The sequence below is a fragment of the Amblyomma mixtum genome, chromosome 4 (assembly GCF_055824585.1).
Source record: "Amblyomma mixtum isolate Tamu chromosome 4, ASM5582458v1, whole genome shotgun sequence".
Lineage (NCBI taxonomy): Eukaryota > Metazoa > Arthropoda > Arachnida > Ixodida > Ixodidae > Amblyomma > Amblyomma mixtum.
The window spans coordinates 38895996-38919731 of NC_143015.1; the positions used below are offsets into that span (position 1 = coordinate 38895996).

Below are 23736 nucleotides of genomic sequence, written 5' to 3' on the forward strand. Positions count from 1 at the left end.
AACAACATTTCAAGCAAGCGGAATAAGCAGAGACAGATGAAGCAACCCATAAGCAGCGTTAGGAACAGTGTCACGTAGTAGTGAAGGCAGTCAAAGAAACAGCGGAAAGGGCTTCAAAAAAGAAACTGCGCCCACAAAAAACTGAATGACTCGGCAGCGGCATTCCGACAAGCGTGCTCGACGGTCGTCAAACAGAATGCCCGCTGCTCTCGGCTGTGCTCAATTTAAAGCTGACAACAAACTTACGCGCTACAGCGTGCAAAGTAACCACAACAGTCTAACAACATAGGATCGGCTCCCCCTGGGTGTGATCAATTGAGATAGATACGGTCACGTGTTGCATCACAAACAGCACAATAACTGCATGTGCTAGCAGCTTTTAAGAATGAACAAACAATGATTGGAAAGCTTTGCAGCATTATCTCCCTCTTATGGTGACGCGCGGCACAGTGACGTCAGGACGGCAAAACATGACCCTCCATACTCCAGTGGCGCCCTACCACCAGCATGTTTGGCGGCTCCCAGCTCGAAATGCATTTCGCACGGGCCACGCTGAGATCGTCCTCACTGCGTGCCCTCTCTCATCCCTGCTGCTACCTACTAGCACAAGATGGCCGCCTCCAACGAGACCATGGTGGACCCCACCGATTCCAGGGTCGAGAGATTTTTGGACGCTGTGCAGCAGCATCCTTGTGTCTATGACACAAAAAGGATCGACTACCACGATGTGGAACGAAAAAGCAATGCCTGGGAGCAAATCCGCTTGCACACAGGCCTCTCGACAGGTGAGTCAATGCAGCATACTCGTGTCGAAACATCTCCGGTTCTGGTGCACGATCACTGTCTGTAGTTCTTGCCTTGCTTTTTTTTTTGTTTCAGTTGAAGATTGCCTAAAGCTTTGGAAACGCTTGAGGGACCGTTACACCAGCGAAATGAAAGCTATTGAGGCAAGAAAGAGGAGGCGACAGCGGCTATGTGTCCCGCCGAACATGGGAATTCACCGAGTCCATGGCTTTTTACAGGGATTGCGGCCGCCTGAGGAAGCGAGTTTTTATGTACTGTCGGAGTTGTGCAACACAGTTTGTTGTTGTTTAGTATTGTGGCCACTTTAAAGGCGGAGCTTTAAGTCCGATTTTGCCGACCTTTGTCTGAAGACTGCTTGACCTTGAAAAGCCTCGAGCCGAAAGCAAAGTGCTAAGTGCACCTAATTTGCATCTGGCCTAACCATGCCACACTATCTGCCATTCTTTTTTTGTTGGCACATTCCCAGCCCCACAGTTCCCTAAGTGGCTCTTCTGTCTGGGGCTAAGACCGGTACTTGAGAGCACTTACTGGGGGCTGCCAAATTATGAACGTGGAAATGGACTTGCCAGGGTTAAGATAGATCCAAAGTTGACTTGACCAGTTGTCCAACTAAAGATTTTTTTTTCTCTCCCTTTCTCATTCAGCTTCTTTCACTGCCATTAAATAGGCTGTAAATGTGCCTTCCTTCTTGTGGTGTGAACTTCAGTACGCCAATAATATGTCAACACATGAATGAAAACAACAAGAGTTTAGGTGCTGATCAGAGTGAACCACTTCACTAGGTGGGTCATAATTTAGCAGCACGTGATACTTGCTTTGCAGAACCTGCCACCAACTAGAGACTCAAAAAAAAAAGGAAAATGGCAGCATCTGTGGCTCTACATGAGAGAATAATTAGTCAGTATGATGAAGATGAAGAAAGCTGCGAGGCCCCGATGCTGCTTATTATTGCATCACAGCCCATTTTTATTTTGCAAGGCTTCGCTCAATTCATACGACCTTTCATGCAAAGGCCTCAGTGATGACGGCAAGTGACGAGCCGTGCTGTCATGTGAACTTTCTTGCGTCACTCGACCCATCACTTGGTCGTGATTTAGCGAAAAAGAAATCCCGTCACCTACAAGTGCCGAGCGCACTTGTTGCCCTGCTCGCCATGCACGCTTGCTGTGATGGCACTGATGCAAAATTAATGAAATAAGAGCTATTAACATTCTGTTGTTTCACAGTAACAAAGGGATAAGAACATATCATGTAGATAAGAACATATGATAGACATTAATCTAGACATTAATCTAGCGATTAATGTGCTACACATATAATGCTTCTTATACTGCTTCCACCTCAACTTTCTTTAGCAACTCTGGTGTAATTCCAGCTCACAATCTATATAGATATCGCTTAAGCCATGTATATAAACAAGAAATCCACAGGAATATCAACAATATACGTAACCTATCCCAATTACAGGACCAAACTCCAAGTTACCTTACAAGACACTTCAAGGATTGGTCAGTACCAATGTCACGTTCAAGTTACGGGGAACAGTGCCTTAAGTACACAATACCAACGCTTTTGAATTATTATAATTCTGTCCGTTTTGACCTTTTCACGGCAACCTACAAGGACCTCCGGCAGATGTATTTGGTTTCTATATAATGTTATCTAGCCTTGCTATTGTTTTCGTTTGGATTTGTAGAAGTGAGTTCCGCTGTTGTTTTCTGTTCTTTTTTGTTGTTGTTTTCTGTTGTTTTCATTTACTAAGAGTACTGTATCTGTATCATATTAAATATGTATGTATATGTTTGCATATCAAGAATATGTTACGTGATGCCGCCACTCTGCCAAAATAAGGGATTGTGGACCCGTCAAGCTGTCCAAGGACAGCTTTTTTTCTACAATCCCCCCCATCTGTATTTAATGGCAAATAAAGATTTCATTTCATTGCATTTCATTACTTGCAGGCATTCATGGAAGTGATGTGCCCAAAGGGCATTTTCACCTCAGTTTCTGAATGCACAACAGATGTGTAGGTCCTCACCCTGCATACATTTCTGTATGTATTCCGTTTTAGATGATGAACCAGCCAGCAGCAAAGGAGCTGCTGTGATTCTGGAGCTAGAAAGCTCAAATGCAAAAAAAAAAAGAAAAGGAAGCTTGAAAAAGAAAATGAAGCACTCCAGCTCAGAAACAATCGTCTTACAGATGCGCTGCTCGACAAAATAAGTAAGCACAATGTAATTGGTTCGTCCGTAAGCCAATATTCTATGCTGAGGCTTTGAGTGCTTCGAGAAGCTGTTATGTATCTCTTGCCGTGTACCCATCAGACATGAGCTCATATCGGTGTATTGAAGTACAGCATGAACACAGTATCTAACCTGCTTAGTTTTATTTGCTTCAGTTTTGCCCGAGTGCTCTGTGCAGGCACCCCACCTATTGTTTCTACTTTAAGATCCAGTTATAACTGAACTACGTCCCTAAGACAGAAACAGTTGGCTCTGGCAAACTGCCAGGCATTCCCAACGCTTTTGAGCTTACAATGTCACGCCACAAATATCGCTGAAAGGGTGGAGACACCAGAGTTTTTAAGTTGGTTTTCCTTCATTAAAATGTAGCATATTGCGCCAGTATCTATGATACACGCTGCAGGATTAATTTACGTGTAGTAAATAATTTATAACTGCACCATTAAAATATACTGAGCAATTTCAGTTTCGGTTTATGAGCTTCGGGCCGTGCTTGTAACGTCAGAGCCATGGAAGAGCAGCAACCCTAATCACATGGGCCCACAAGTTGTGGCGCACAGACTGCTGTGTCGTCTCCTGTCACACTCGTGCTATGCATACCAGCGCCTTCCAAAATGCTGGCAGACTTGGCCAGTAAGCAGGTATGGTAAGAAAAGCTAAACATGTGAGGACGGAGTCGAGTTCTTGCAGGAGTATAGGTACCAAATATTGATTGCATGTTTAGTGACGCTTATAGGGAGACACGGGGGGTTTGCAGCTGAAAAATTACCAAAAAATCGACTTCTCAAAGTATTTTTTCCCGAATCTAGACGTTCTGAAGAACCCATGCATAAAACAATACAACTATCTATGAAGTATTTATCCACTTATTGCTCTTCAAAGTCATCTGTGTGGCAGTTTTTCTCGCGAGAACTAAAAAGCGGTCAAATTCAAACGCATACCGCACAAGAACTGAACCGCAGAGCGCAACCATTTTGGTCTCATTTGAAATGCGAAGCTCTTAGCTATCCGTTTTCGGTGGAAAACCATCTGTGCTTCTAGAAACAGCGGCGCAACAAGCCAGTGAAAAATTAAACATACTCATGCCACATTGGCGCTTTCGAGTCACGTGTCCTGAATCCTGCCTCCCTATTGGATCTTGAATAAACAGCGCGAACGAAAACGAGCAGTCTATTGTGCTCGTCTTCGTTCGCGCTGTTCATTCAAGATGCTTAACCAACTAGCCCGCCAAAACGTGTTAACGCAACCCTATTGGATGTTGAGAAATCGTCTGCTAAAAAGATGTAAGAAAACGGCATTGTGTCCACCATTTTAGAGAGAGCTTTTTCGAACGCACTACAATGGCTGGCAATAAAAGGAAGTTCCGCACTGGCCATACATTTGGAAAAAAGAAAAAAAAACCAACGGCAAGCGCCACCGCCACGGTCGTAGTCACGCGAAATGTCGCCAGATGCTCCAGCATCGGAGACCGCTGACACTACGAGCCCTGCCGCGCCGTTGTTGCAAGATGCTGCAACAACTGACGGAGCCAGGAGAGCCGTCCGTGTAGACACACCGTTTCTGACTGATGCCGACAGAACGGAGCTAGAACGTCACGCGACAGAGGCGCGGCGTGAACTTTCATCAGTTTCAGGCACTTCACGAAAGCAATCTCTCTTGGGAGCAACGATCGATGGTGCACCTGCATCGAGAACACCGTTCACGATGCTAGCCCTGACTTCCATGAATGAGCTGCTCGAGTGTGTGAAATGCAAAGTGTGCGGCGGTTCTGTGAACACTGCAAAAGGCGAGCAGGAATTCGGAACTGCTGTGAAGCTCTTGCTCAACTGTGAAGACTGCGGGCAGTTAAAAACTACTTGGAGCTCGCCTAGAGTAGGCATGAACGTGACCTGAAAGCCCTACGAAGTCAACGTTCTTGCCATGCGTGCGGCTGCAAGCACGGGAAACGGGCAGACCGCATTGAAAGATATTTTCGCCGCGCCCAACATTTCCCGGTGGGGTATGCACTGCAAAACATACCAAGGTTACTTGAACGACAACCCGAGCCCTGCTTAAACGCTGCTGCACAAGTGATGGAATTACTGTGCTAATGAGGTGAAACTTGCCTACCTGAACCTGAACTTTGATCACTCAGCAAACACAGCTGTGTCGTTCCATAGAACGTGGCTCACAGTTGGAACCGTAATAGAACTCCTCGCAGGCTACGTCCTCGATTTTGTTGTTTTGTCCAATTTCTGCCTGGGATGCCGTTGCGGTTTGAATGAGGGCAATCCTTAATTTGAAGCATGGCAAGCGGAACACAAATGCCAGAAAAACACTTCGAGCGAGCCAGGTGAAATGGAAGTCGAAGCAGCCAGGATTCTTTTCAACCGCTCACTGGAAAAGTATGGGCTGCGCTGTGTCACCATGCTCTGTAATGGCGACAGCCACGCCTTCAACAGCCTACAAGAGGCGAAGGTGTACGGATATGTGCAGGTACAGAAAGAAGACTGCACATACCACGTCAGCAAGAGAATGGGGACAGCACTTCGAAACCTAGTGCATAAAAGGAGAAAACGGACCAAACCTCAGCGCTAAAGAAAAGCTGACTGGTGAGCTCATTACAGAGCTCACCATGTATTTGGATGGGCTTTGAAAACACACCAGGGCGATATCAACAGATGACGGGCCAAACCATGGTCTCTGTCCTCAAGGCCAGGAATTCTGGTGCAAGGACAACCAGGCTTTGGCGAAGAATGAACCACCCCCAAAGCATCGCTGTAACTTGCCAAAGTATGTCGCAGATGCTATAAAACCTGTTTTTGTCCGCCTCTCCGACAGGAAGCTGCTGGAGCGGTGCCAGCGGGGAAAAACGCGAAACTCAAATGAAAGTCTTCACTCTGTCATTCGGTCCCTGGTGCCCAAGACCAAGCACGCCTCTGTTTGCAGTGCAGTCAGCTGTTGCCGAAGCAGTAACAAGATTCAATGCCGGCAAGGAGCATGCCACCGAAGCTATTTTGCAGCAGCTGAGCGTAAATCATGGCACGGTAGCTATTGAAAGGTGAGCTGAGAAGGATCGGCGCCGCTTGCAACATCCGATGCAAAGCATCTACAAGCAGAAAGGTTCCGTAGCGCTATGGAAAGAATGCGCACAACTGAAAGAGACTCTGACTACATGCCTCGTGCATTCTAGGGATGAACCCTTGCAGATGCACGGCTGTTAGTGGCCATAATAAAGTGTTACTGGGTTCTCAAACTTCTTTTCTTGCAAAATGGATTTTTTCACTACACTGACAACCCTTTCCCATGATATCTTGAGATCTACTGGTCCGATTTGCATGATTTTTTGTTGCATTTGAAAGCCTATGAGATTTTTTTAGCAATCATACTAAAACAGATACATATTTCTGTGCATAAATATAAATTACAATCAATTTATCGGGTGCTATGGTTGCTTTCCCTGGTCCTTCTAGAACATGCACATGTAAAATGCAGGCCAGTATTTCCCCCGCAAGTTGCCACAATTCTGGCCAAGGTGACACAACATGACACTAGAAATATCTTGACATCTATATAAGCTAGGCAAAATCTAATTGCATATTCGTCATCAGCAGGAGAAACTACATCAGGTGTAAAAATTTCAACTTCGTAACTTAAGAAATAAGAAAAAGGTCAAACTGCAGTGTCTCCCCTTAAGGTGCACAGGAAGAATTGAATAAAAGTATACTGTGAACTTTAATGGCTGAAAAATGCACGCCCCTAAAAACTGCTGCGGCGCGGCTGTGGGCCTTAGCGCGGCTCTACCCGGCTAGCAGTGTTGTGATGATGATGACAAGGCACCACTGCCGCGCCATCTGGGTAGCACAGGTGACTCTGGCGAACATCGTATCTAGCAAGTCCTCTAGAGGGCACCAGCATCGACATGAAAGTAACGTCTTTCTGTGAACTATGCCGCCGCATCACGCAGCCTCGCCGATCTTCCTCTCTCCCCTCTCCCATCGGCGCTTTTCTCAACGGTGATTGGCTCCGTGGGCGGTCTCCGGGAAAAGCGCGCGAAAAGTTCGCTTTTTTTTTGTTTTCATTTTTCGTGGCCGCCATTTTTTAGGCAGCCGCCGCTGCTACGACCGAGCTCCCTAGCATTGCGCGCTTGCACTTTGCGTTATTCGCGCTCTTTTAGTGCAGCACTGCAGCACTATGCCAAGTTGCTGCGCATTTCCGTGCAAATGCGGCGTGAAACCACTTAACTAAAGGTCAGTTAATTTACCTTCCGGTTGATATAGTTCAGAAAAATGACTTGCCAACAGACATTATAAACCTTGAATATATAAAGATTCTTGTCCAGCGTGATGCTAAATCTGAACTGAAACTTGCTCCTCATCTAAATGCTGTATGTGTCGATCCTAGTCACTATGACAAAATGAAAGTCAGCATGGCCTACAGTTTATTTCATAATGACACATCAGCTGGTTTGCAACTTCTGGTACAGAAAGGCTTGATACCGAAGAATGCGCTCTCGACGGCATGGTTTGTCGCAACAGTATTTCGTTGGTTTCGCTTGTTGGCTTCCAGGACTACCAAGCTCGCGTTTAGCAGCCCAGTTGAAGGAAACTATGACGACAGCTTATCTTTTTTAAATGAGGTAGTAGTTATCTTGTAGAATTGCTACCGGTGCCCAGATTAAAGCAGTTTGGAAGCCAGTTCAGACAGGCATTACTCTGTCAACACTGTCGGCCCTTGAAGTTCAAGACAAGCTACTTAATACATACGACTTCGAATATGTTCAATTAAACAGGTTCAGCCAAGATGGGCTTGAGAACTTGTTCTCAACTTTGCGCTCAAAAAACCCTATTCCACGCCTCTGCGAGTTCAAGTGCAGCCTCAGGAGTGCGACACTAGCGCAATTCCTCAGGCCAAGCAGTTATGGCAGTTACTCGGACGATGAAGGATTTTTGCTCACTGGTTTCAGTCCAGGTAAACACTGGAACAAAGGCAGCGAAAACAGCAGCATAACGGCTCCCACTGACCTTCTAGACTTGAGCACGGAAGGAGAACAGTCACTAGTCTACTTTGCTGGCTACGTTATCTCAAAAATATTCAAGAGACTTCATTGCGAAAACTGCCGGGCTTCTCAAGATCCAATGATGCAAGTTGCAAATTAATTGAGCTCAAGAACTTCTCTTCATCGCACCTGTCACTCACCAGCCCTTCTGAAGGTGTGGCTGAAGTCAAAGCAGCAGAAAACTTTTTCCGTGCAAACAAAGAAGCACTGCTATCGAACCGTGTCGACCCGTCGAAAACTGAGGAAACAATAATGAAAAGCATTTCAGTGCAAACACTTTTTCCTTCCTGTCATAACATGATGCTGACGTTGTTCACACATACTTGAGGGTAAGAGTGCAGATATTCGTTCGAACTGAGGCTTCTCAAAGCACACCTGATATTGCCAATAGCAAGTGTGGAAGCAAAAGTGTTGGTATCCGTGCAGCGGTATCTGCGGTGCGGTAAATTTTTCAAACCTCTGGTAATGGTGCACATCGCAGTAATGCGGCGCATGTCCCTAGCGAGATTTAACCTAGATTTTTTTTTTATGAATGCAACTTGTCTAACGACCTACGCTTATTTGTTGTTTTGCTGAACCGTTACACTTCTACCAAGTGAGATGTATCAATGCCACTTTCTTGGAAAAGACCTCATATTGCATTCACATAAATCATTCATTTTTTAATCACTTCAGTGCTTTCCAGTGTTGCCTGAATGTACTGAAGCATTGTAAATATCCAATGCATGCCATTTTTGTATATTCATTTCTACAGTTTGTGATCATTTGGTTTAGTTGAGAATGGTTGCGTAGCCTTTTGTTGAATACATCATCCGCTCAAAAACTATAGGCCTACACCTGAGCTGTTTCATTTCCCTAAGTACGCTTTTGTTTTCTCTGTTTTGTTTTGAGGACTGCACCCAACCCGTGACAGATGTCCACAGCTGGCTTATTTGTAGTTTTTATGTATATTTTCGGTGTAAAACTACACGACTCATCTGTAATAAACATTGCATCTGAAAAACTGTCTGTCTGTATCATATTGTGACTGTATTTATACTCAAGACTGATATTAGTCAGGCACTTGCTTTAGGATAGCCTGACTCTGGCTGACCAAATTGTTGAGACCGTATAACTTTCTCTTGGGCTTTGTCACGGTCGTTGCTATCAGTTTTTTTCTTTCCTAACGTAACATCTCTTTAAGCGGATTTAAAAAGGAATAGAATGTGGGCGGAAAATGCCCAAGTGTGCGAACTTTGGGGGTGGTCTACCTAAATTTGGAAGCCAACACTGAGTATCCATAGTCAAATTAGGTTGGACCCCCAATGTTGGTCAAATATGGACGATGTCAAATTTATGGGTTCCAGAGAGACAAATTTTGGGGATAGCCCATGTAATTTTGGAGGGCACCATTGAATTGGCCATACTCAAATTAGACTTGACACCAATTTTGAAGAAATTTGGACAAGGTCAAATTTTGGGGTGCGGACACTTTCCTTGGATGACGGGAAATCGGTGCGCAGATCTTTGGCTCTAGGTTTCGGCTCGACATCACCTCAAGGTCGCCGACAGCGGGAGCTAAAGTCGTTTCATGCTTAATAGAAAAAAGTTCATATTCGTTTTCAAGCTGCCGCGAAAATTCTCAACTACAAAAACGATTAAGCCGTTGCATGTTCACAGTGCGGTGCCAAACTCAGACTGAACCTTAATGAAAAATTTTAGGACGGCCATCAAAGCAAATGCCCCAGCTTGTTCCCAGCAACCATCCCACTTCTGAAATTCCACTCATGAAGAACTTCATAAACTGTACTTCCGCGATAATTAGTTCGAAGTGAATCTACACTTAACGGAACATTGGCATGCTGAAAATATTCAGGAATGTTGAAATATATTGTAAATATTATGCTTCATATACTATGCCGTGTTGAGACAGACGGTACTGAAAAGTCAAAAGGAATGTGAGATGTATGCAGCAAGTGGTTTTGTTCATGCCGCAAGCGCTTGTAATTGGCACTTTCATTGCGCATACGAGATGCTAATTTATGTGGCTCGTGGTAGTCAAGCTTGTCGCATGTCTTCCTCGTGTTTTTATTCAATAACAGTATGGAAAAAGCGCGAACTTAGGAGCGCACGCATGTGCCAGCCAACTGCCCGGACGGCAAGCGAGTGATGCCCAAAAAAGCGTGCCGTGTGCAGCGCGCGCAGCCGGTGGGCGAGGATATTCGAGGAGGAAAACGCCGGAGTGGAGGAGAGTGTCGCTACTTTCAAATTATCGAAGGGCTCTACTCGTGGGCCCAGAAGGGCTTTATACTCGTGCCAGCGCCTCCTTGCTCATGTGCGCTGGTTTTCTTTCTGCGTACACAGTCTAGGCCTAGGCATCGAAGTGTGCATGTTAGGCTTTTTGACGATGTTGTGCTGCTTTATTGTGCGCGTCGATGTGCCTTGGGCTGCGTTTTTGTGTGCGCGCCTGACACCTCAGACAGCATGAGGGGCAGACGCAAAGTCCTAATCCTTGAAGAAATAGCTGATGTGCCCCAAGCCGTACAAAATGGTGAAAATAAGGATGTCACCGCCTGGTTCGGCATACCCCAGAGCTCCCTTTCGACGATTTTGAAGGCACAGGACTCTATCCTCGAATCTCTGAAGAAGGTAACAAACGCGCAAAGAAAAAGGTTGAAGGTTCCCACATATCACGATGTGGATAAGGCTGTTTCTGCGTGGTTCATCTCGGTTAGGGAACAGAACAACCCCATCAGCGGCGCATTACTGCAACAAAAGGCGACGAATTTCACCTGTCTGTTCAGGATTTTCAGGCGAGCAGCGGGTGGCTGCGCCGCTTCAAAACCCGTCACGCTATCTTGAGTGGCAAATCGACGTCAGCTAATACAACAGGATCAGCTGCTTGGGTTGGCACGGAAGTGCCGAAGATCCTGGCGCGCTATGATCCGACAGACGTCTACAACGCCGGCGAAACAGCGTTGTTCTATCAGATGCTGCCGAATCACATGTTGGCATTAAAAGGTGAAACGCATCACGTAGGGAAACATAGCAAAGTGTCCATCTCGGTTTTGCTTTACATCAACATGGACGGCAGCGGCAAGCGTGTGCCGCTCGTCACGGGGCGAAGCAAAAAGTCATGGCGCTTTGCGCCAGCTGCAAATAGACTACGCATCCAACCGAAAGGCATGGATGACGCGTGATATTTTCCATGGCTGCCTGCAAGCCTTCGACACGGACATGAAGAATGCTGGACGCAAAGTGTGCCTCATCTTGGAACTCAGTCATGTTGAGGTGAAGTTTCTGACACCGAACTGCACCTCATTAATTGAGCCGCTGGACCAGGGCATAATAAGTAGTGTAAAGTGCGCATATAGCTGACACTTCACTCAACTGCGACTCGAACGCGCCACTAAAGTGGACTTTTTTCAGGCCCTTGAAATGTTGTCCGCGTCCTGGAAAGCCACAATAAAGAAGATTTTTGAAAACTGCTTTCGCAAAGCATGTCTCAAGACAGCCGAAGCAGCATGTCCTGAGACGTTTGATGGCAGTTGGCAGTGTCTTCGCAGCGACGGTGCCTTTGAAGCATGAAGTTCCAACTCCACTTACTTCGTCTACGAAGGAAGATTTTCACATGTGCTGGGGGATCACCAGGGGGCGTCGAGAGGTACAGACACATTCATGTCGGCTCCGCGAATTCAGTGGTTTAATGGCGGCATTTTTCCTACGTTGATCGCAAAAGTGCTTCAAACATGTTTGACAAGGTGCAAGCAATCCGAGGAGACCACATTTGTGCCTGTAAGCGTATTTTAAAGTGTTTATCATCATTTGAAGTTCGCCAGCATGACACACCGCGAAAGGCCTACTTGGACTGACCGGGGAGGCAGCGACCGGCGAGCTGCCGCCACTGCTGACCACAACTGGCTCAACGATGACGATGGGCCTTACTGTGGTGCAAAACCCACATCGACCCAAAGGAACTAGAAAAAGAGGAATGGATCATGAGGCTGAAGAAGTAAGCCGAAAAAATCGAGAACAAAGAATGCCCCCAAGGATGCCAACATGGTGCCGTAGACACGGCTGCAGCGAACGCCACCTCTGTTGCGAAGACCAATGCGAAGAGCGACACCATAGCCTATAAAGAGGCAGGACGGGAATGCTTTGATAGTTCAACAGCCTCAGACCACCCAAGACTTCCAGCGAACGGGTGGAAAGTGGTTCTGCGAACCAAAGAAGGACTTACAATGCTGAAGAGCACCACCGAGATGAGAACTGCAGCAGCCGAAAGCCAGAATCAAGGAAGAGGAGGCACTCGAGGACAGACTGGTTATAAACGCCAAGCAAGGAACGATTACCTACCACTTGCCTAGCTACGAAAACACCAGGAAGGCAGAGAAAATTGAAACAGTCACGATCGGACACAAGGAATGTGGTCTGGCCCCCTACATAAACGCACCAGAAAGTTGTGGCAAGGGAGTCATCCATGGAATCGATGAGGAATACACAAACATGCACTAGAAGGCAGGTATAGGCAGGTACAGAAGGACGCGGACGACCCCACCCTCTGGGTTCCCACGGGCAGTGACGCGCAGATAGCTATACTGCTATTGGCCGGGGAGGTGGCTTTTCTTCGAAGACGGCTCATGCCGTTTACTCAAGATAAGGATCTTACGCATGCTCCTTGATGGTTTCCCTTTTCCTTTACATGTCCCATTTTGCATATTAAGATTCAGTTGAGAGCTGCGCTTCGTCCAGTCCTGTATCGTCTTGTTCTTTTGTACTCAGCACAGTTCTACTACAGATCTAAAAGTGACAACGCTGCAAGAAAGGAATACAGTCAAACCCGTTTATGACGAACCCGGGTAGAGCGAATTATCCCTTACACCGAACACTCAAAGCTGTCTTAGCAGTACATTGGATATATCGAACTGCTGTGCGTGCAACCGGTGAACACCCACATAAGCCGGCAGAGCCGGGCCACAGCGCTGTTTCAGAAAGAAAAAACAAACCTTCTGAGGGCACGCAAGGAGAGAGTGGACGGGAAGCAACCGAACCGGCCGAGCAGCCCTGGGCTGCCTTGGTCCCACTGGGGTGTTTGGGAAGGGGGAAAGAATGCTTGGCGCCTTCGCACCACTGCCTTACTGCGCTCCTATTCGCCAACTGCTCGCCACGTGTTTGCAGCTCCAGGCCTACCACGTCTTAGGAAAGAGGAAAAACCGGACAGAAATGGAGTCAGGAGACTTGAGAGAAGGATGGCTATGTGACGTAGCACCGCGCCAACCGCACTCCTCTTTTTTTTTCATCCTCCATACTTTCTTTGTTCTTGTTCAGCCGTTCTGAGCTGTGCGTTGTGTGTTGGTGTGCGGGTGTTCGCGCTGTTCCAACCGTTCCTGCATTACCGCTCGTACCTGCGGCGTTCAGTGCACGCACGTGTTTCAACGAAGATGGGCCACGAAGCAGCGGCAAGCTCTGCCTCTTTGCGACAAAGTGGAGGTTCTTCGCCGTATCGAGCGCGGAAAAAAAACATCGGATGTCACAGTACACTTTGGGACTGCGCGAAGGACGCTGAGCACGATCATCAAAAACAAGGCGGCCATTAAAGCCATTGCACGGGAACGGCCGAATGCTGACGGCCGCCCCACGCGGAAGCATGCCTATGAAAACTGGAGAAAACTCTCGACAAATGGTTTGTGGACGTCCGTGCGCAAAATCGTCCCGTCAGTGGCCCCATGCTCCAACAGAAGCGCAAGACTTTGCCTGCATTTTGAATATCCAAGGGTTCGTTGGGGGCAGTGGATGGCTGCCGAGGTTCAAGGACAGGTATGCCATCACTAGAAAGGTTGTTGCTGGAGAGCGGCAGGCAGTTGACTCAGACAATGCCAACAAGTGGATCGAGGATGTGTGGCACAAAGTAACACACACGTACGAACCGTGCATTATATATAAGACAGACGAGACCGGTCTGTTTTGGCAGATTCTGCCAAGCAGAACCTCGGCACTTAAAAATGAGAAGTGCCATGGCAACAAACTCAACAAAGCACTTGTGATAGGGAAGGTCAAGTTGTCGATGTGCCTTCGAGGGTACTCCTCGCTCGCTCCCAGTAACGTACAAAACTAGCAAAGCCTGGATGACCAGGGCACTGTCTGAGACTTGGCTGCATGACTGGGACGATGAGCTTGCGTTGAGCGGACGCAAGATTTGCTTGCTGCTCGACAATTGCTCACCTCACCACTGTGATATTCCGTTCAAAAACATCGAGCTTTGTTTTCTGCCACCGAACGCAACGGCAGTGTTGCAACCACTGGACCAAGGGAAAATCCGGGTGTTCAAGCAGGGATACGGGAAACGCGTTGTGGAGTCGCTCTCTCTTGCCAATTTTTGAGGTGAGATATCAATTTATAACAAGTGGCTCATTTCAAGCCTGTGTTTACTCTAAAATCACGCATTTTCAAAAAGATATAGCTTCTGTTCCAAGGCCAGACTCACGGCGATCTTGGTCTCATCAGAAAGAGTGGCTTTTCTCCTTCGAATTTCGCACTCCAGTGCATCGTTTCGCTTGTTGGTTCGATGAAAACAAGCAAAATAAAAAAATTGCTGATGCACGGTCCTATTCGCTGCTTGGCGCACGTGACAAAAAGGGACCCCGCCATTGGCTGTTGGCGTCTCTCGTCGTCTGCTGCACGCATCGGGACAGTCGGAGCCACGCCCTAGGATGCCATCTTGTCTGCTGCTGTCAGCCTCGGATGCCTCCGGGACCCCCGCAGCGAAGTCTACGCCGACGAGAAAGTTTACGACGCGGCATAAATAAGGCAAGAGAAGAAAGAAATCACTGATCGGCAATATTAAGGGAGGTGACTTGGTGTTGCGAGACGCTGAAAACGAGCAGGCTCCAGCGTCAAGTGACCGCATCGGCGAACCTACGGATCAGCTAGGCCTAGCAGGCCCATCAAGTGAGAACACTCCGGTCATCATTGGCCACATTCGTCGTGATACAACGCTGCTGACGCCTTTTGATCTGGAGAATGAAAATTGAAGAGCAGATGCCAAACTGTGGAAGTTCGATTTCACTCCAGCAACGAAGCGGAAGGCCGACTTTGCCGCCAGCGATGCCGCGATCTGTCCACTTGATGCGACGAGCTTCGCATTGCGTGTGCACCTAGTTACTCAACAATCCTCTCGATGGCATAAAGTGCAAAACGTGCAGCGGCAGTGTGAAAATTAGCCGCGGTGATCGAGAATACGGCCTCGCCATCAAGCTTTTCTTGATGTGTGCCAACTGCAGCGACAAGGCATCGGCGTGGAGTTCACTGCATGTTGAAGGAAAACAAATGGTAGATCCTTTTTCGGTGAACATTCTGGCTGTGCGCGCGATGCAGAGTACCGGCCAATCAGCGAACTGCATTCAACGACATCTTTGCCGCAATGAATATTTTTCATCGCAGGCTGTACACGGAAACGTGGCAGAGCTACGTAAAAGGAAAGCTGACGCCTGCCGCGGCTCATGCTGCCAAAAGAGTCACTGTTCAGTGCGCGGAGTCAGTCCGGCAGCTGTATGGCAAACTGAACCTCGACAATCCTGGCAATGTAGCTATGTCCTGTGATGATTAGATGACTCACGGATATTCTTCGCACATCGGAGTCGGCACCGTCACTGAGCTTTTTATGGGGCTTGTCCTAGACTACGTTGTCCTCAGTTATTTTTACGCGGGTTGCGAGCAGGGACTGAAAGTGGACAACCCCTTAAACAAAGAATGGAGAGCCAGCCATGTCTGCCAAAAAAAAATACTGATAAGAAGACTGGTGAAACGGAAGTAGAAGCAACCCTCATTCTTTTCAGAAGATCTCTCCAGAAGAACAACCTCAGACACACAACTGTGCTGTCAGATGGCGACAGCCGGCCCTTCCTTATCCTGAAAGAGGACGAAGTGTACGGCTGCACCGAGGTTAAAAAAGAGGATTGCATCAACCACGTGCAAAAGCGGACGGCTGTCACAACAAAAAGGTTCTGGCTCACAACCACTTGGTGGTAAAGGAAGACTAACTGGTGATCTTGTGAACAAGCTGAGTTCGTACTACGGCTGGGCACTCAAGTCCCACATTGGCAACATACAGGAAATGTCAAAAGCTGTGATGGCTACCTACTATCAAGTGACACCCAATGATCACGAGTCAGATCACAGCACAAAAGGTGCCCCAGTTCCTGGTGCCCCAGTTCCTGGGACAGGTGTCGGCCCACTGCATCTGCAAGCAAGCGCGCATCTGCAGAAACTGTGAAGCACGCTGTGAAAAAGCACCACAGAGGTGGTAGCGATCAAAATGACTATGCCCCTGGAGCATATCAACCATTCCTGGTAGTGTACATGTGCATATTTTTCACTTTTCTGTATTAAAAATGACTTCTTTTTGTTTTTGTCATTTTCTCAAGATATGAACGCGATATCTCGACACTCATTGCGGATAGAGTAATACTTTTTTTTTTCTCTCAGGATGAATCCAAATGTGCTTAGCACACAATGTTGCAAGCAATTTTTAAATTTCATTGTAGAAAGTTTTTAAAATGGCTTTTTTTTGCGACCATTACGCTACTGTGTTTCGACCTATGAACTTCATCATGCAATAAAATGAGAAATCATTGTTCAATCAAAAAACTGCTTGCAACATTCTGTTTCTTATTCTTTCTAGTGTCTAGAAATGTGTTAATCTGAAGGTTAAATTGTTATTGCAGTAATTAGACTAATCTCCTGAAATAATTGCTTCACAAAAAAAGTAATTTCATTTTTGAAATCCGCACGAAAAACTACACAAGCATGCCAAGTTGCATCAATTTTGGTTGGTAAACAAGGAAAACAGTTGTAAGACCAGTCTGCCCCGTCAACAGTCCGGATGTAACGATGATCTGTTTTATAATGATCGGATTTTTGGTTTGCTCGGTATCGTTATAAGTGGGCTTCACTCTATTTCCTGCCCGAAGACTTCTGTGAAAAATTCAAGGATATACTCAAGCAGCTGGGGATTCACCCCTTCAAAGCACATCAAATTAGGCATAAAAATCCAGGCAACTGCACTCGAGCAATTTTCAGAGAACTACCATTTCATTGCTCTAGATGCCTCGCCATAATAAGGCCGGATTCAATAGCAGGCCACGTTGCATCCACTTGTCGTAAACTGCTGCTCACAAGAGAGCACTGCACGTGTTTCAGAGAAGACATTTGTTTTCATCTCCAACTGCCTTATCACCCGTGGTCGTGACCCGATGGTGGCTTCGTAAAAACTGTTGCGTCTCTGAATGACTAAAGGAACAGATACCACTTGTATCAATCGTGTTGCCTTCTTATTCATTTTTTGTGCCATGAAGTCAACCTGAAAAGCGACCTGCGAGCACAAAACAGACATTTGATGCAGTGCATTTCGTGTTTATAAAAATGGAGCTGCCCCGACCAGGATTAAACCAGCGATGACAGGCACAGCAACTGAATACTTGAGCTACAGAGGCCCCGTGACAAGTAGCTCTGAATAACAGCAGATCAGCAGACCTCTACATGCAGAGATCAGAAACCTGCACTCACCGATTGTTCTCGCCTCCTTTTAAGAACCTACTTGTTGCAGTATAGTTGTGGCAGTCATCCTTGAGGTGCCCAGCTTGAAGAGCACGAGTGGGGGGCCATGCACACACAGCCCCAGGGGAAGTGGCCACTGCTTGGGCTGTGCTCGCCACGACAGAAGAGCAGCAGCTGGGGTTTTGCTGCCCTCAACCTGCAGGGTGATGGCTACACATTAGAGCAAGGAAAAAGGAAAAGACGAAGAAACACCCAAATGTGCACACTGTAGCTTATAGCTACTAGTAAGGCACCAAACTCTACCATAGCAGTAATCACCCCTTTTATAGTTCCACTTTTCCCAATTGATTAGTTTGAGAAATTCACGTTTTACTTTTTATATACATTCTCTGCTTGTGTACAGTGATCCAATTGGCCGAAGTCACTTTGGAGAAGCTTTTGAAGCAGCTGAAAGTGCACTTTACTGCAGTTTTTGACGTAAATTATAGCTATATGAAACCAAGGAAAGAGTGAGGGTACGTTTCTTTTCTATCACTGATCACTGGGATATTAACAGATATAATTATTTTTACACAAAGTAGCATAAAAGACAACATGCTGCTGAAAAGATCCCAACATAACACTGTCACTTATTGTGTAATGTGCTCTATGAACTATACCTCGGTGATTCCTGCTCCTCCCCCCCACCCACCCCCTTTCCATTCTATATCTATACACGAAGCATTTCTATAGCAAATAATTTTTTTTTTTTACAGCCAAGAAAGATGTGTCAATGCTGGTGGTCTGCACGGGTAGATTGTATAGCAAGACGGGCATTCTGTCCATGACAAGAGTGCAATTAAAGAAAATTAGTTTAATGAATCAATTATTCAATTTTGGTCATACAGTGCAACATTACATTGCAAAATTGATGGCCGCCAACACTGAACATGATCACAGTACCACGCCTCCACTTACTGAATCTTAAACACGTGTTTCTGAAAAATTCTTTTAGGTTGGCTTTCTCACGTTTGGCGTCCGAACGCCACACACAACTGCCACGTTCTGATAGGGGAAAGAAGCAAACCCCAAAAGTGACGGCCACTGAGAACTTCGCAGTAGCATGCCGTTTCTCCTCTTGATTGGATCTTGACAGTGAAAGCGCTCAAAAGGACAAGGACGACAGAAAAGGAAAGACATACAGAGCGCTTACTTTCAACTGATTTTATTTCATGCGAAAAACAACTTTATACTCATAGTAATCACTTGCGCATGCTTACAAGAACATTACCAACGAGTGATAGCTTGCACGTTCTTTCAGATAACCGGCATGCCCGATGTAAGATAGGACATCTCTTTATCCGACAACAAAATTGACGGAGCGCTTACGCAATCATCGCCCCCTCGTGCTATCTCAAGAGCCTCCACAATCTCTCTCGTTATTTGACATCTACTTTTAAAAAGTACCTTACACCTGTGAAAATCGGGACGGCAACCTTCCTTGCTTTTCTTGCTTTTCCATTTGCACTTCAGACAATGGATACATCAGGTTAAAGTTTTTAGAAAATCACACTTGCTGGAGTTATCATCCTAGGGAAGAAAAAATGCCTTTGCATTTCCCTTCTGCGCATTCCAAGCTCATAAAACGAAACATAGCTCGTTTAGGGTTTCTAAACTGTAGAAAAAAGTCATGCCCTCATGTGACTGAGGAGACCCTGTTTCTGCAATCAAAAAGATTGCAAGACGCGGGTTATCCGCTTCATTTGCTGGTATCAGTGGCCGAAGGACTGGTCAGGAAGAAAAAAAGGAAAACTACGACCCAGCAAGAGCAGGATAAGACAACTGAAAAAAGAAAATTGGCTGTTATTCCATATAAGCATAGGCTATCACATAACCTGAGAAAAATTGGCAACAGGGTAAATGTAAACGTTTTGTCTTCAGCCCCGAATAAGTTGAGCGCCCTATGCAAGAAAAGCACTTCTGGAAACCAGGGAAAGGCTGCTTGCACAATCAGGCACCAAAAGCCATTCGTCAGATGCGTAGAAGGCGTCGTGTATAGGGTGCCCTTGACATGTGGCAAATGTTATATAGGACAGACGGGAAGATGCATAAACGAGAGGTTAGGAGAGCATAGTTACAACGTGGAAAACAAAAGAAGTGGGCACTTGAGTATCCATTGTCTGAAGTGCAAATGGAAAAGCAAGAAAAGCAATGAAGGTTGCCGTCCCGATTTTCACAGGTGTAAGGTACTTTTTAAAAGTAGATGTCAAATAACGAGAGAGATTGTGGAGGCTCTTGAGATAGCACGAGCGGGCGATGATTGCGTAAGCGCTCCGTCAATTTTGTTGTCGGATAAAGAGATGTCCTATCTTACATCGGGCATGCCGGTTATCTGAAAGAACGTGCCAGCTATCACTCGTTAGTAATGTTCTTGTAAGCATGCGCAAGTGATTACTATGAGTATAAAGTTGTTTTTCGCATGAAATAAAATCAGTTGAAAGTAAGCGCTTTGTATGTCTTTCCTTTTCTGTCGTCCTTGTCCTTTTGAGTGCTTTCACTGTCAAGATGGAAAACCAACTCGCCCACTCAATTCCATTATTCTTGATTCGAGCAGCCGCCGCGGCGCTCAGTGGTTTCGGCACTGAGCTGCTGACCCGAAAGACGGGGGTTCGATCCCGGCCGCGGCGGCTGAATTTCGATGGAGGCAAAATTCTAGAGACCCGTGTACTGTGCGATGTCAGTGCACGTTAAAGAACCCCAGGTGGTCGAAATGTCCGGAGCCCTCCACTACGGCGTCCCTCATAGCCTCAGTCGCTTTGCGACGTTAAACCCCCATAAAACCACACCATTTCAGCTGAGCAAGGCCGTGAAAGTCAACACCAGTGCCATGGGCATTTTCGATGTGCCCTGGATCTGCACCACGAGATGACCAGAGCAAATCCCTGCATGCTACAGGCCTGTTTCGCACCTCAATTTTCATTACGTGGGTTAACATGGGCCGGTCAGCATGATAACCACTCGTATACTAACCTATTGAAGGATTCTAGGAAAAATTGGGTTTTCCGCTATTACCGTCTGACGCAGATGTAGGATTACACATGGCACCTGAGAATTTTGTTCTTACGGAAATACGGACTTGTGGCATAGCACCCCATGTTAGGCCCAGTGAGGAGCGGGTGACACTAAGAGCAAAAAATAAGAAGGAAGTTGACAGAATAAAACTATTAAATGCACAAAAAAGGCTGTGCAATGCTACCTCGGATCAGGGACAGATACAGTGGCAAAAGTCCCAACAGTGACAGCTGGACACTGCAAGGAATAAAAGTGCTGTGAAGCAGGCAAAAGAGAGGAGAAAAGAGAAAAAAAAAAACAGGAAAACTGAGCACATGAGACCCAGTGAATCAGTACCTATGTTGGCACCTACCCTATCATACAGGGAAGCTGACCTGTTCAAAATCAGGTATTAGAAAAATCTGAAACCAACAGTACTGCATTAATCTCATGTAATGTTATACACTGCCTTGGCATATCGGAAGTTCAATATCTTTTGCATTGCTGTCGTCTGTCAAATCATCTAGTAAGGACTGATACTCAAAACATTTTTTATACTGGTTTCCCATTACCTAGGGTTGGACACTAAAGGTTTTTGTGCCATCAATGCTTGGAAAGATACATATCTTGTTCTGTTTATATAAGGTATAACAGCGAGCCACAAATGTTCGTTTTTTATTTCTAACCCTTGTTTTTCTGCTATGTACTACCGAAGATGTCACCATACTAACAAGCTGAACTTTTGGTTCCCATGAAATTAATTGCAAACAAATCCTAGCAGCTGCACATATCAGCAGAAAGTGCTACACCTCGGAACACTTGAAAGGGACTCTGTCGACAACAGACTAAAACTTTTGTCATTAGTCAAATAGATTATATGGATATCACTGGCAATGGTACCGTTTATCCTGCAATAAAAGACAATTATTCCAGAGAAAAGTGGATGTAAAGTTTCTCGCCATTTCCCTGAAACCCGCGACGTCAAGACCAATAAGGAATCCATGATCATCGTATCAAAGGAAACGGTGGAACAGGCTAGCCTTGGGGATCTGCCCACAAAAGACTGCCTCGACACTTCACACTTTGCTTGGTAGTGACAACACATGTATTTCTTCTTAGGAGCCTATACCACTTATACGAAACCTCATTTGCAGTGAAAGTAGCACCTCCGTCATTAGAACGCTGAAATCTCTCGGCACAAGTACTCCAAATCACCTTTAGTGTCAAATTAAAAACAACCGTGTTACAATATGGTAATGAAATTCCCCACCTGAACGAGAGAACATTTGTTAAGGTTATTGCATCAAAACTAAAGTCACCAAGAGAATGCAGAAAACAGATAAAACAAAAGCAACCAATATGTCAGCTCATTGGTTGCTGACGCATTGAACAAATTTTTTTCTGTCCTTACCAGCACAATTTCACGCATAGGCTAACTGCACAATAGAAGCAACCAGCTAATACAGCGTTCATGCTATAACATGGTCACGTGGGATTGACCACCACCAAGTCGAAGACACGTGCTACTCTGCCAACATGCAGAACCTAAGTGCAAAGTTGCACTGCAATAGCGACTTGCAACAGAGATTGACAAATAGGCTCGCACATGCTAGCTCACTCGCCCAGATCACAGGTGGCCTGTCACCGCGAATGCTAAGAGCAGTTCCTGGTGGCTTTTCTCTCGAAAATGCCCTGCCAGACAAAACTGCGTGGGCAAACAGGCCAGTATATTAGGAAGGGTGCACCGAGCCTATCTCATGGAGTTCAGTCACCATTCTCGTCGTGCTTTCACTTTTGCTCCCGCCTGTTGAAAACAAATCGAACAGCTAATTGATGTTAATCCACAAACACTGCCGCTCAATAGTAGTTAAGGTTTCACCTCCCCCAGCTGGTTGCACTGCACGAGCAAGGAGTGGTTGCACAACTAGAGCCACTACAGGTGCAACGGTCTGAAATCTGCCGAATAAAAGCAAAGGTAGCAAGTCTAGCGGACTAGTCTACAAGAAATGCTGAAGCACATGGAATGCCAGAAAAAAAAAATAACAAATCTGAGCGACACGATACAATTCCTAGCCGGAAGACTTGGGCTGGCAGCGCCACATAGCACACAGAGACAAGAAAGAGACTGAAATGTAAAGAAGGGTCGGTGCCTCCAATACTGAGGTTTTCTAGCTCATAAATCCACGACACATAAATCACGAAGAGAATGACCCTTAAAGAAGAGAAGGTATACATCAATTAGAATATAGCGCTTCATAACAAGAAGCCGTTATGCATGGCAAAGAAGTTGGCTAGAGAGAAAGACTATAAATATGTATGGGCTCGAAACGGGAACTGTTGCTAAAAAAACACGATGCAAGCGTAATCAGAATATAGACTGAAGGCAACTTTGCCAACATCAGATAGTATGGACATGGAACAACTTTGGATAGAAGATTGTGAAGTACTCGGACAGGATTACATTATCGAAGAACAATGAAAGACCTGCTTAGATACAATACACACACATAAGAAGTCCACGAATGCACTGGGATCTGCTAAGGATATATTCAGAAAAATGTCTCTGCACAGGACATTATTATCTTTGTGGAAGGAAATATTAGGAGTAATACAGCAAATGCCTAACAAATTGATTTCCAAAAAAAATGCAGTCTATGCAGAGAAGACAAAGGGCGAAGGAGTTTTCATCTATGTCAAACGCAACTAGTCCTGTGTACACGAACTACTGTCGGTTGGGGAAGAGATGTTGGTCACGGTAGAAGACTGAAACCACACGTTTGTCATTTGTGCAGTGTACCAACCCCTAGGAAAATATAAACTCGCACAACAGCTAGCATCAGCTGTCGTAGAAGGGTGCTCACCACCAAGGACAAGAAAGTGACAATAATACAATGAAGAAGGATGGATAACTGGGCGAGTTTGTACTGATACATCGTGGGAGGGAACAGCGCGAAACAAAACGACGGACAAAGGAAGAGGACACAAAGACAGCGCTCGTCTTTGTGTCCTCTTCCTTTGTCCGTCGTCTTGTTCGCGCTGTTCCCTCCCACGATGTAACAATAATACGACAACTAGAAGATTTGAACT

General features: G+C 46.0%; 3 pseudogenes; all 3 read left to right on the forward strand.

Annotated features, from left to right (window-relative positions):
• Positions 1–610: 610 nt before the first annotated feature.
• On the forward strand, positions 611–1095 carry LOC149346279 (transcription factor Adf-1-like; annotated as a pseudogene).
• Positions 1096–4387: 3292 nt separating this feature from the next.
• LOC149346280 (uncharacterized) lies at positions 4388–6219 on the forward strand (annotated as a pseudogene).
• Positions 6220–7315: 1096 nt separating this feature from the next.
• LOC149346281 (uncharacterized) lies at positions 7316–8412 on the forward strand (annotated as a pseudogene).
• Positions 8413–23736: the final 15324 nt, after the last annotated feature.